Below are 10,739 nucleotides of genomic sequence, written 5' to 3' on the forward strand. Positions count from 1 at the left end.
GAAACCTGAAAGATCTGGAGAAGATCTGTATGGAGGAGTTGCCAAAATCCCTGCTGCAATGTGTGCAAACCTGGTCAAGATTTACCGGAAACATCCGACCTCTGTGTAACTGCAAACAAAGGTTTCTACCAAATATTAAGTTCTGTTTTTCAATTGGATCAAATACTTATTTCATGCAATAAAATGCAAATTAATTATTTAAAAATCATACAATGGGATTTTCTGGATTTCTTTTTAATTCTGTCTGTCACAGTTGAAGTTACAGTACCTCCAAAAAAAAATAATAATTCAGATTTCTCCATTCTATAGGCGGGGAAAGTTGCAAAATAATCAGTGTATCATATTCTTATTTTTTCCACTGTCAATACATCAGAGGAGGCATTGAAGTTAGAGCATGTACATCAAAGGAGACACTAGGGCTGGAGTATATACATCATTGTAGAGGGAGAAATCATTTTATTTACCGTATATAGTGCCAATATATTCCGCAGAACATACACACACATATATATATATATATATATATATATATATATATATATATATATATATATATATATACACACACACACACACATATACTGTATACTCACAGTCATGGCTGAAAGTGTTAGCACCCTAGAAATTGTTGCCATCTTTCCAAACTGTGGGTAAACCACCTTTTTTGAAACGTGTGATGCTCATTCAAACTCACCTAGCGAAAGAAACCAGATAAAAAAGGGAGATGACAACTCAATATTTGCATTATGTATGTCTGTGTGCCACACTAACTATGGAAAACAGAAAGAGAAGAGAACTGTCTGACGACTTCAGAATCAAAATAGTTAAAAAATGTCAACAATCTCAAGTTACAAGTCCATCTCCAGAGATCTTTATGTTCCTTTGTCCAAGGTGCGCAACATAATCCAGACATTTACAACCCCTTTAACTGTAGCTAATCTCCCTGGACATGGACGGCAGAGGAAAAATGCTGAAAGTTTGCAATGCAGGATACTCCAGATGGTGGAAAAGCCCCAATCAAGGTCTAAAGAAATTCAAGCTGTCCTGCAGGCTCAGGAGGCATCAGTGTCAGTGTGAACTATTTATCAACATCTGAATGTCACGCTAGCTATGGAGGAGATCCAGGAGGACCCCACTGCTGACAGACAAAAAAGCTAGACTGCAGGTTGCCAAAATGTACGTGTGTAACCAACATCCTTCTGGGAAAGCGTCTTGTGGACAGATGAGACCAAGATAGAGCTTTTTGATAAAGCACATCATTCTACTGTTTACTGAAATCAGAACGAGGCCTACTAAGAAAAGAACACAGGACCTACAGTCACATATGGTGGAGGTCAGAGATGTTTGGGGTTGTTTTGCTGCTTCTGGCACTGAGGTCCTTGACTGTGTGCAAGACAACATGAAATCTGAAAATTACCCCAAAAAATTTGGGGTGGCAATGTAGTGCCCAGTGTCAGAAAGCTGGGATTGTGTCCTAAGTCATGGGTCTTCCAGAAGGACAATTACCCCAAACATTCACGAAGCCTCCAGAAATGGAAGGAAACAAAGAGCTGGAGAGTTCTGAAGTGACAGCAATGAGTCCGGATCTAAAACCCATTGACACTTGTGGAGAGATTGTAAAATTGCTGTTGGGAGAAGAGAAGACGCCTTCAAATCTGAGAGACCTGGAGCAGATTATAAAGAAGAGGTTCCAGGTGACAGGAGTAAGAAGCTTGTGGACGGTTATAGGAAGCGGCTGATTGCAGGTATTTATTCCAAAGGGTAAAGGGTGCAACCAAATGTTAAGCTGAGGGGAACAACAATTTTGTCCAGCCCATTTGGGGGGTTTTATATGAAATTCTGTCCAATTTGCCGTTCTCTGTTTTATTGTGTTATTCCAATACACACACACGTGTGTAACAAAGCATGTAATTGCAATAATTTTCTTTGAGAAAAGTTTTTTTTCTGGAACGATTTCAAGGGTGTGAACACTTTTGGTCAGGACTGTATAGCACAGGAGACATTGGGGCTGTGGCTTCTGTTTTCATCTGTCGGACACGAGTCCATTGTGCACTAAGGCGGGCTTTACACATTGCGACATCGGTAACGATGTATCGTCGGGGTCACGTCGTTAGTGACGCACATCTGGCGCCGTTACCAACATTGCAGCGTGTAAACCCTAGGAGCGACGATCACAAAAACCTCAAAAATCGGTGATCGGTGACACGTCGCTCCATTCCATAATGTCGTTACTGCTGCCGGTACGATGTTGTTTGTCGTTCCTGCAGCAGCACACATCGCTGTGTGTGAAGCCGCAGGAATGACAAACATCTTACTTGCGTCCACCGGCTATGCGGAAGACAGGAGGTGGGCGGGATGTTACGTCCCGCTCAACTCCGCCCCTCCGCTTCGATTAGCCGGTCGCTTAGGGACGTCGTGGTGACGCCGAACGCACCTCCCCCTTGAGGGAGAGATTGTTCGGCAGTCACCGCAATGTCGCCGACAAGGTATGTGCGTGTGAAGCTGCCGTAGTGATAATGTTCGCTACGGCAGCAATCACACAATATCGCATGTGCGACGGGGGCGGGTACTATCACGCTCAACATCGCTAGCCGATGCTAGTGATGTCGCAACGTGTAAAGTACCCTTAACTCTTCTACAAAGTACGGCCAGTGTCAGGATGTAATGCTTCCCTGCATCTGCTGAAGCGCTCAGTAGTGAATGATGCGTGCGCTCACTCGCACTGCAAGAAGGGATTAAATTGTCGGCTGTCGGCAAAACAGAGCTGTTGGCCAGAGCACTGCAGTCTTTGGGAATCGGCGCAGGGTCTGGAGAAAAGGCTATAGTTTGTGGGAGATTCTACCCCCCTGGGCTAGTTAAATACTGTATATTCAATCATGTTCCTCTACCCCAATGTCTTCTCTTTGGTGATGACACTCTTCATTCCCCATCATAAGATCCATTTTGTATCATGTATGTACCCCCTTTTCTATGAAATGTAGTCTTTGACACTTCACAAAGTGAAAAAGTATTTGTTACCTTACAACAATTGCTTGGTTTCAGGTTTTTATCCAGTATTGTAGGCATAATTTCAAGAATCATGTTTGTGTAGGCACAATTACAAGCTTATTATATTTATTAGTAAATGTAAAAATTGTGTATTTCCCATATGGATTTTGATGCAAATGGGACCCCTTCCGTTGTGGCTACCATCTTCCCCAATAAGCGCATGCAGAACTGAAGTGAATGTGGTGGAGAGAGGTAGAAAGAGCATATCCCCAAAGCAGGACCGAGGCCTTTTCTACTGGAAGGAAGAGTCTTGCGCGTGAAGTATCGAACAGCATTCCTAGAAAATTCAGATGCTGGGCTGGGATGATAGACTACTTTGATCTGTTGATGATCCAGCCAAAACGGGTTTAAGTGTCGAGAATGATTTGGAGACTTTCAGAACAGGAACGGAAGGAGGGAGCCTGGATCAGAATGTGGGATGACTAGGAATCCCCTGGCTCGAAGGATGGCCATGACCTTAATAAAGACCCTGAGCGCTGTGGCTAGGCCAAAGGAAGGGCTGTGAACTGAAAATAAGTGTCTTGAATTGCAAAACGTAGATATTGATGGTGCGCCGCAAAAATGGATGTGAAGGTACACATCCTGAATGTCCATTGAGCAGAGGAACTCCATTGAGGCTGACAGAGCGAACAGACTCCATCCTGAAATGCCATAGGTGGAAGCACTTGTTCAAGCGTTTGTAGTTCCAAGGATTGCTCTGTCCGACCCATCCTGAACCTCAAACAGGTTTGAATAGAAGCCTGAAAAGTGCTCGTGGGACAGGACAGGAATAAGAACTATTGATTGGTGGAAGAAATGGCCTAGAAAAACCTGGGGTCCCTAGGTGGGCAGGACTCGAAAAAGTGGGACCAAGGGAGAGAGAAATCTATCTTGTAGTGAGAAGAGACTACTTGCCTGACCCAGGCTTCTTCAACTACCATAAGCCACGCGTCCTGAAACAAAAGGAAACGACCACGCACCCTGCGAAGCTCCCCGTCCTGAGGAGGAAAATCTGTGAGATCTGGATGTTGTCAATCTGCCTTGATGCCTGCGTGACCTTCAGCAGGGGGCTGATCTATAAGAGGGGTTTTCCTTTCTTGATGCACCTGGCTCTTCTCCTGATGGCGGGAGGTCCCTGAAGACTTGAACTGTGAGGCGCTGGCAGCAGACTAAAGACTATTGGACATCGAGCACAATCCATAGGATGCAGACTTTTTTCAGCATGGAGCGCTGGTTACATCCATCCCGTTGTATGTTATTAGATATTTCCTTGCTTGTCAGTTTAACCCCTTAACGACCCATGACGTACTGGGTACGTCATGGATCGTGTGCCGGTAAGCCCCGCCCCCTGCAGGTGGCGGCGATCCGCGCACATATCAGCTGTTATCAACAGCTGACATGTGTGCCTGCTAGCCGCGTATGGAATCGCTTCCACCCGCGGCCATTAACCCCTTACATTTCGCTGCCAAAATCTGGCAGCGATATGTATATGGGCGCCGCCATGACAGTCACTTACCCCGCCCCCACCGGAAGTCACGTGACATGAACACGTGACTTTCGGTGGTTGCCATGGTAGCACAGGGTCATGTGATGACGCCTGTGGCTAACATGACTCACTTCCTCTCAATGCTGGAATACAGCCGGCATTAAGGGTATGTGCGCACGTGTGCATATTACATGCAGTTACACTGCGTTCTGCACCGCAGCGTAACTGCATGCGTCCTGCGTCCCCTGCACAATCTATGGAGATGGTGCAGGAGCCGTGCGTACGTGGCATGTTAGAACGCAGCGATTCGGCTGCTTGCCGAATCGCTGCGTTCTAAGAAGTGACATGTCACTTCTTTCGTGCGTTCTGCATGCTGTCTATAGGGAGAGGCAGCATGCAGAGCGCACGAATCTGCCGGCACCATGCGCTTCAGAACGCAGCTTTTCAGCTGCGCTCTGAAGCGCTCATTTTCGGTGCGGTGCAGAGCACACACGTGTGCACATAGCCTGAAAGTAAAGCAGCAAATCTGGAGTTCTCAGCTCTGTAGTGTGATCTGCAGATAGGGGGCTATAGCGATCAGCAATCCGATCGCTCTGCACTAGGGGGACTAGTAAAATAAAAAAAAATAAAAAAAAATTTTTTTTTAAAAAACCTAAAAATTTCAAATCACCCCCCTTTCACCCCATTGAAAATTAAAGGGTTAAAAAAATAAAAAAATATACACATATTTGGTATCGCCGCATTCAGAAATGCCCGATCAAAATATAAAATCAATGAATCTGATCAGTAAACGGTGTAGCGGCAAAAAAATTCCAAACGCCAAAATTACGTTTTTTGGTCGCCGCAAATTTTGCGCAAAATGCAATAACAGGCGATCAAAACGTAGCATCTGCGCAAAAATGGTACCGTTTAAAACGTCAGATCGAGACGCAAAAAAATAAGCAGTCACTGAGCCTCAGATCCCGAAAAATGAGAACGCTACGGATTTTGGAAAATGGCGCAAAACGTGCACCACTTTTTTTGGACAAGCTTGTGAATTTTTTTTTAACCGCTTAGATACAAGTAAACCTATTCATGTTTGGTGTCTACAAACTCGCACCGACCTCAGGCATCATACTTACACATCAGTTTTACCATATAGTGAACACCATGAATAAAATATCCCAAAAACTATTGTACGATCACACTTTTTTGCAATTTTTCCGCACTTGGAATTTTTTTGCCGTTTTCCAGTACACTATATGGTAAAACTTATGGTTTCATTTAAAAGTACAACTCGTCCCGCAAAAAACAAGCCCTCATATGGCAAGATTGATGGAAAAATAAAAAAAAGTTTACGCCTCTCGGAAGAAGGGGAGCAAAAAACAAAAACGCAAAAACGGAAAGTGCCCGGGGGCTGAAGGGGTTAAATTACACAGAAGGCCAGGCATGAGATTGGTAATTAGAGTAAGGGGCTTCCTGTGTGTCTGACATATAGGGGTTGCTGCAAACGGAGCAGAGTGCTATGGGCTGATGTGAAGGCAATCTTTTCTTACAGGATGAGCAAGTATAATGCAATTATCCCTAAGATTAAACATCGATTCCTGCGGTAAATGGGAGGGCTAGTGAGAACCCCCTAAATGACAAAGCCAACCCCCTTCCTGAAGTGTAGAGGCAATCCTGAAAGGAATAAGAGGCGAGGAAACCGGAGCTCACTGCAGATGCTGAAGCTGGAGGAAAGAAGATGGCGCCAATAAGGGCAGACAGGGGCGTGGAAGCTCTGATCCCGAGTGCAGCGAGTGGGTTGGAAAGAGGTAGACTGTGATAGGCCGAGGAGTGGTGGCAGGGGATCCAAAAAAATAAATAAATAAAAAAAATCACCCACACATGATTGGAGGGCAGTGCTTTGTGGAGCGCAGTCACTGGTACAGGTCCATCAAACTGGTGGGCGAGCGGTGCTAGATATGGATGGCAGAGACCATCCGCCTGGATTCTTTTAACCCATGAAATGTTAGAAGATGGTCCTGCAGTGCAGACGAGAGGGTATGATGTGGATCAGACCACACTATTCTTTCGATCTCATAGGGGATGAAAGAGTGGCTCTCCCGCTCTGTTTACCCAATCATAAGCTGAGCCTGAGAGACAAAAATCAAGAAAACTAAAATTTAAGTTAGAAATGGGTCTGAGGAGAACCAGTGTCTGCCTAGTACAGATACTAAGCTATAAAACTGTTAACCCTTTAGTGACGGAGCTAATTTTCACCTTAATGACCAGACCAAATTTTGCAATTCTGACCAGTGTCACTTCATGAGGTTATAACTCTGGAACGCTTCAACGGATCCCGGTGATTCTGAGATTGTTTTTTCGTCACATATTGGACTTCATGTTAGTACCAAATTTAGGACAATATTTTTTGTGTTTATTTATGAAAAAAATTGAATATTGGCAAAAATTTTGAAAATTTAGCAATTTTCAACTTTTGAATTTTTATACCGTTAAACCAGAGATTTCTGTGACACAAAATAGTTAATAAATAACATTTCCCACATGTCTACTTTACATCAGCACAATTTTGGAAACAAAATTTTTTTTTGTTAGGAAGTTAGAAGAGTTCAAAGTTTATCAGCAATTTCTCATTTTTACATCAAAATTTACAAAACCAGTTTTTTAGGGACCACATCACATTTGAAGTGACTTCAATAGGCCTAGATGACAGAAAATACCCAAAAGTGACACCATTCTAAAAACTGCACCCCCCAAAGTACTCAAAACCACATTCAAGAAGTTTATTAACCCTTCAGGTGCTTCACATGAACAAAAGCAATGTGGAATGAAAAAAAGCAAAAATTAAATTTTACCTAAAAATGTTGCTCTAACCCAAATGTATTCACTTTTAGAAGAAATAACACAACAAAATGGACCCCAAAACTTGTTCCCCACTTTCTTATGAGCGCGCCGATACCCCACATGTGGTCAGAAACCTCTGTTTGGACAAATGGGAGGGCTCGGAACAGAAGGAGCAATATTTGAATTTTGGAAAGCAAATTTGGCTGAAATAGATTGCGGGCACCATGTTGCATTTACAGGTCCGCTAAGGTACCTAAACAGAAGAAATCCCTCACAAGTGACACCATTTTGGAAACTAGACCCCTCAAGGCTTCTATCTAGGGGTATAGTGAGCATTTTAGATCCACAGGTACTTCACAGATTTTGTTAACGTTACGTTGTCATATTGAAAATTTTAATAATTTTCTCAAAAATGTTGCTTTAGCATCAATTTTCTCACATTTTCAAGAGGTAATTCCAAAAATTTGACCTCAAGGTTTGTTAACCACTTTTTTATGAGCGCGGTGATACCTCACATGTGGTCTGAAACCTTTGTTTGGACAAATGGGAGGGCTTGGAACGAAAGGAGCAATATTTGAATTTTAGAAAGGAAATTTGCCTGAAAAAGATTGCGGGCACCATGTCGCATTTGGAGGTCCCCTAAGGTACCTAAACAGCAGAAACCCCGCACAAGTGACCCCATTTTGGAAACTAGGCCCCTCAAGGAATTTATCTAGATGTTTGGTGAGTACCCTGAACCCTCAGGTGCTTCACAGAATTTTATAACGTTGAGCCATGAAAAAAAAAAAAATAAAATTTTACCACAAAATTGTTATTTCAACCAGGTAGCTTTTTTTTTTACAAGAGTAAAAGGAAAAAATTCAGCATAACATTTATTGTGCAATTTCTCCTGAGTTTGGTGATATCTTATATGTGGTGGAAATCAACTGTTTGGGCGCATAGCAGGGCTCGGAAGGGAAGGAGTGCCATTTGACTGCAAAATTGGCTGGAATCAATAGCGGACGCCAGGTTGCATTTGGAGAGCCCCTGAGGTGCCTAAACAGTGGCGGTCCCCCACAAGTGACTTCATTCTGGAAACAAGACACCTCAAGGCTTTTATCTAGGTGTATAGTGAGCAGTTTGAATCCACGAGTACTTCACAGAATTTGATAAGCTTAGGTTGCCATATTGAAAATTTTCATTTTTTTCACAAAACTGTTGCTTTAGCATCAAATTTCTCACTTTTTCAAGAGACAACAACAAACCGTGGACCCCACAGGTTGTTATCCAATGTCTTATGAGCACAGGGATACCCCACATGTGGCCAAAAACCTCTGTTTGGATAAATGGGAGGGCTTGGAATGGAGGGAGCACCATTTGAATTCTGGAAAAGTTGAAATAAATTGCGGGCACCATGTCACATTAGCAGGGCCCCTTGGGTACCTATACAGCAGAAACCCCCCACAAGTGACCCCATTTTGGAAACTGGATTTTATTCAGGAGTATAGTAAGCATTTTGAATCCACAGGTACTTCACAAAAATGTTGCTGTAGCAACAAATGTCTCACTTTTAGGCTATGTGGCCATGATCCAGCGACACGGCGTCTAGTACACAGTGTCAGCCTTCCTGCAGAGATGTGAGTGTTGTCCACGGGAGAACGCAGCTGCCCATGCCCACGATTTGGGTTCAGGCTGCTGTGGAGCTCTATGCTACCTGCAGAGAACACTCATCTCCGCAGCATAAATTGACATGCTGAGGCTCGGGAAGCTGCGCCACAGGTCTGTTTATGCTGCGGAGAAAAGAAGCACATTGGGCATGAGATTTCTAAAAATCCTTCCACTGTGCTTCTACTGCACAACGCAGCGTTATGGACACAGGGAAAACACTCTGCGCCCAAAACGCTGCAAACCCTGATTGTGGGCACACAGCCTAAAATGCTACAATGGATGAATGGATAGATGTCAAATAAATATAACGTCCCACCCCCTGCATATTCTAAGCTGGCGCCCTTTAGTGCCTTTCATGTGGCACTAAAGGGTGCCTAGCCTTGTATTTAGCCCCCCAAAAAATTAATAATTAAAATAAACGACGTGGGGTCCCCCCTATTTTTGATAGCCAGCTAGGGTAAAGCAGACAGCTGTAGCCTGCAAACCACAGCTGACAGCTTCACCTTGTCTGGTGATCAATTTGGAGGGCTCCCCAGGCGTTTTTTTAAAAAAAAAAAAAAAAAGCGTGGGGTCCCCCCCAAATTAGATCACCAGCCAAGGTGAAGCGGACAGCTGGGGTCTGGTATTCTCAGGGTGGGAAGAGCCATGGTTATTGGACTCTTCCCAGCCTAAAAATAGCAGGCCGCAGCCGCCCCAGAAGTGGCGCATCCATTAGATGCGCCAATCCTGGCGCTTCGCCCCAGCTCATCCCGCGCCCTGGTGCGGTGGCAGACGGGGTAATATATGGGGTTGATACCAGCTGTAATGTCACCTGGCATCAAGCCCTGGGGTTAGTGATGTCACGGCATCTGAACAGATACCCGACATCACTAACCCAGTCAGTAATAGAAAAAAAAAAAGACAAAAAAAAAAAATTTGAAAAAACACTCCCCGAAACATTCCTCTTTTACCAATTTATTGAAAATAAAGAAATTCCGGTCGCTGTAATCCATTTTGGAGGTCCCACGCCGACTCTGGATCTTCTAGAATATGGGGGGCACGTTCAGGGAACGTATCCCCCATTTTCTGGAAGAGCAAGCTCTCCATGAGCAGTGTGGGTGCAGTAATCTGAGAATACTGCACTCACACTGCCCCGGTCCAACCTAGGGCAGAGTGACCTGCAGTAACCTCATTCCAGAATATGAGGGGCACGCTCACAGAACGTACCCCCCATTTTCTGGAACAGCAGTCTCTCCATGTGAGGAGTGTGACTGCAGATTACCGCACTCACCCTCCCCCGGTCCACAGTGGAGTAGCTTGTGCAGTTGCGACGTCAGCAGGATCCCTGCTTGCAGGGATCCAGCTGACAGCCGCTGTCTGCGCATGCGCCGCCAGCATTGAAGAAGGAGGCGGCGATCGCGGGCCCGGAGCACCAGCAGCCAGGTAACATATAACTGGGGGCTGGGGGGGGTGATGGGGGGTGACGGGGGGTGACCTAGTGGGACCTGGGGACACCTTTCTGCCGCATGTGACGTGTCACATGCGGCAGAAAGAGCAGAATGAAGGCGGCCGCGCGCTGTGCGCCGCCATCTTCCACGCTCCGGAGGGGGGAGGGGGGTGGTGGCTCTGGAGAACCGGAGGGGGCTCCGGTGACCAGAGGGCTCCGGTGGACCGGAGGAGGGGTCAGGGGGAGGACATTTCCCTCCGATCTGAAATGTTTGATCATTTCAGATCGGAGGGAAATGACTGCAGAGCCGGCGGCAGTTTTCTGTGC

Source organism: Anomaloglossus baeobatrachus, chromosome 4, assembly GCF_048569485.1.
Source record: "Anomaloglossus baeobatrachus isolate aAnoBae1 chromosome 4, aAnoBae1.hap1, whole genome shotgun sequence".
Classification (NCBI taxonomy): domain Eukaryota; kingdom Metazoa; phylum Chordata; class Amphibia; order Anura; family Aromobatidae; genus Anomaloglossus; species Anomaloglossus baeobatrachus.